General features: G+C 39.5%; 1 long non-coding RNA gene across 1 annotated transcript; it reads right to left on the bottom strand.

Annotated features, from left to right (window-relative positions):
* Positions 1–1,557: 1,557 nt before the first annotated feature.
* LOC125372404 lies at positions 1,558–3,151 on the bottom strand. Its single transcript, XR_007218113.1, has 2 exons — positions 3,073–3,151; positions 1,558–1,726 (listed from the first exon to the last, which is right to left on the bottom strand). It is a non-coding gene; the product is annotated as an uncharacterized LOC125372404 (long non-coding RNA).
* Between the last annotated feature and the right edge of the window lie 507 nt (positions 3,152–3,658).

Raw genomic sequence — 3,658 nt, 5'->3', positions numbered from 1 at the left:
TTCTGAGTAACAGAGTTCACCTGATTTTAAACCATAATTCAATGATTCAGTAGTGATATGGGCCTCCAGTTGGCCATGAACCGTCCAGGCTTGTCCCCCTTTGGAGTACAGACAATGACCCCTTGTTTCTGAGTAACAGAGTTCACCTGATTTTAAACCATAATTCAATGATTCTGTAGTGATATGGGCCTCCAGTTGGCCATGAACCGCCCCGGCTTGTCCCCCTTTGGAATACAGGCAATAACCCCTTGTTTCTGAGTAGTAACAGTCAGAGAGTTCACCTGATTTTAAACAATAATTCAATGTTTCAGTAGTGATATGGGCCTCCAGTTGGCCACGAACCGTCCAGGCTTGTCCCCCTGAGGAATATAGACAATAACCCCTTGTTTCTGAGTAACAGAGTTCACTTGATTTTAAACCATAATTCAATGATTCAGTAGTGATATGGGCCTTCACTTGGCCATGAACCGTCCAGGCTTGTCCCCTTTGGAATACAGACAATAACCCCTTATTTCTGAGTAACAGTCTGAGAGTTCACCTGATTTTAAACAATAATTCAATGATTCTGTAGTGATATGGGCCTCCAGTTGACCATGAACCGCCCAGGCTTGTCCCCCTTTGGAATACAGACAATAACCCCTTGTTTCTGAGTAACAGTCTGCGAGTTCACCTGATTTTAAACAATAATTCAATGATTCTGTAGTGATATGGGCCTCCAGTTGGCCATGAACCGCCCAGGCTTGTCCCCCTTTGGAATACAGACAATAACCCCTTGTTTCTGAGTAACAGAGTTCACCTGATTTTAAACAATAATTCAATGATTCAGTAGTGATATGGGCCTCCAGTTGACCATGAACCGTCCAATGAACAAATAAAAATGTCCACTATCTTTCCAAAAGAATTTCAAAAATTCAGTGCAAGAAATCACCTTAACCTTGTGTTTTTGTTGTTTGACATATTCTTAAGAGCTTTGGCCAGTTCATCAAGATCTTCCTTCTCATTCACATATTTTTTTAAAAGGGGAGGGAATGTCTTTCCAATTACTAATAAAAGGTTATAATAAAAAATACCAATATTTGTTTCAAATAGCCGATCCTCGTTAAATTAGATTTGCTTACACTAAAATTAGACTAGTTTGGACCCTGTTAAAGAAAGTATTCTGTTTCTAAAAACAGAGGGCCGAAATGCGGTGAAGTGGTGACTTGTGCTTAAATTAATTCAAGCAATAAAATGAGAATTTCGTGCGAACCCTATCTTTGCTTTATACATAAGCAATGTTCAGTGAGGGTGATAGAGGCAACCCTGAAGCACATATTGCACGAGACATATTGTTCTTTCTTTGTGAGATGTAATCTGAATTATTATCGGTCAGAGGATTCCCTTGTTTCCCTCTCGCTGGAACAATGGCGTGGCTTGATTCGTTGGTTATAAATAATGACTGCACAATAAAGCGACCGTATATGACACACGGGTTATGGAGGAACGCAGTGTAAACAAACCTATGAAATATTGCTGACATACACTTTTTACAAAATAAATATTATAAACGATGTGAACAGGATCGAGACATTTATTTTTGCTTCATGTACAAATTGATGTCACAGTACAGAACCCAAATACTTCTCAGCTGACAGCATATCCGTTTCATTTCGGTTTAGTACATCTGGCGACTTGGGAGGGTCGAAACCCCTCTTCCACCGTCTCCCTGGTTCGCACTAACCTCTACCTGTTGACAAGTATATAAAATATATATAAATAATATGAAATTGTGATTGACGATGCAAACGTTCGTTTCAATTCGTATGGTTTAAATCAGTAAAGGGGAACATATGTCCCTTATGTGAGTGGTATGATTTTACGCCTCTTTTAGCAATATTCCTGCAATATTACGGCGATGGACACCAGAAATAAGCTCGACACATTGACTATCTGGGGAATCGAACCCAGACCGTCAGCGTGACGACCGAACGCTTTAACAACTACCCCACCGCCCCAATATCCCTAATGTATAAATGTGTGCGATAAAATGTACAATAACTATAAATACAATATTACGTCCTTATACAACAAATCCTTGCCCCATGAGAATTCTGGCTTAGAACATGTGGCCAGCAACCTATGCTGGTCGTAATAGAAGACGGTGAATTGGTCTGTGTCACGTCATCTTACAACGACGGCGTGGGACGTTGCTCAATATTGACTGGTTTGTCTGGTCCAGACTCGATTTGTTACGGTATTCCGTGATATAGCTGGAATACTGCTGAGTGCAGCGCTAACCAACCAACCAACAAACGAACAAACGAACAAGATCAAAACATCAATAAAAGCAACACTTGACACATACCTAAACATGTGTTCCGAGGAAAGCATTTACAGTAACCCAATTTAGCTTTTGGTACCATGTCTCAAGACATTTTGTTGTGGGAGTGGTGAACGTTCCTCGCACCTGGTAACTATACTCCTACATCTTCAATGTTAAAGTTCATTTTGGAATAGGAATAGGAAAGGGCTACACGAGTAAATCAATTTTGATGTATGGAATGAGTGAGTGAGTGAGTTTGGTTTTACGCCGCTTTTAGCAATATTCCAGCAATATCACGGCGGGGGACACCAGAAATGGGCTTCACACATTGTACTTATGTCGGATGTATGGAATGATAAAAAATGTCATCGAGTGTTAACATCAACAATAAGTTATCAAGTCATTTGTAAAATTATGTTTCTTAATTAACAACTTTTTGATTGTTTTTCACCTACACTATTATTAAAAACCAAAATTAATGATATTCAGCTATGACCCGTGCATACAATTCTGCGCGTTATTAACATACTGCTTCCAAAGATGGGAAAGTTTGGGACACTTAAAAGGGAACTTGGCTCGGGCAAACTGGCAGTTTCAGTAAATTTGACTCAAATTCAAACATCACTTTGTTTGCTTGCTAACTCAAATTGTAATTTGTTTACCATCTAACAATCCCTGTTCCACAAAATTTGCGTACTGATTTTCAAAAGGGGCATTGTCGGAATATTGATGACTCTGTGATCCTTCTGGGTAAATATGAACGTACACACCTCTGATGCACTTATATCCACCTTTTGGCTTGGCCACACACAGTTCCTTCCATTTGCACTTGTGATCTTGACAGGCTCCAGCAAGAACCTATGTAAATACAACAAATCAATCCTCAGAAAAACTCAAGACCACGGAGGCCACTCTAACTCTGCTTGTAGCTGCCTTGTGAACACAACGGAACTTTCTCAATACTTTTGTATATCCGATATTCAGACTCATATAAGTAATCTAAAACATAACTCGTTCCAGAAAATATTTGGAAAATGTTTTGTACAGGGAAGCAGCAAGGCTATAAAATCAATGAAAGAAGGTTTTGAAGCACAAAGGATTTCAAATTAAGAAACAAGTGTATCCTTGGAAACCCAAAGGCTATACAAGTAAACAGCAATGATATCAATGAGAGCAGCAAGGCGATCAATGACAGCAGCAAGGCTATAAAATCAATGAAAGAAGGTTTTAAAGCAGAAAGGATTTCAAATTAAGAAACAATTCCATCCATGGAAACCCAAAGGCTAAACGAGGAAGCAGCAATGATATCAATGAGAGCAGCAAGGCGATCAATGACAGCAGCAAGGCTGTCAATGG

This window comes from Haliotis rufescens, unplaced genomic scaffold (assembly GCF_023055435.1).
Source record: "Haliotis rufescens isolate VD_foot unplaced genomic scaffold, xgHalRufe1.0.p SCAF_4, whole genome shotgun sequence".
Lineage (NCBI taxonomy): Eukaryota > Metazoa > Mollusca > Gastropoda > Lepetellida > Haliotidae > Haliotis > Haliotis rufescens.
The sequence above is the reverse complement of the archived record's forward strand: the minus strand, read 5'-3'. Positions and strand labels throughout refer to the sequence as shown.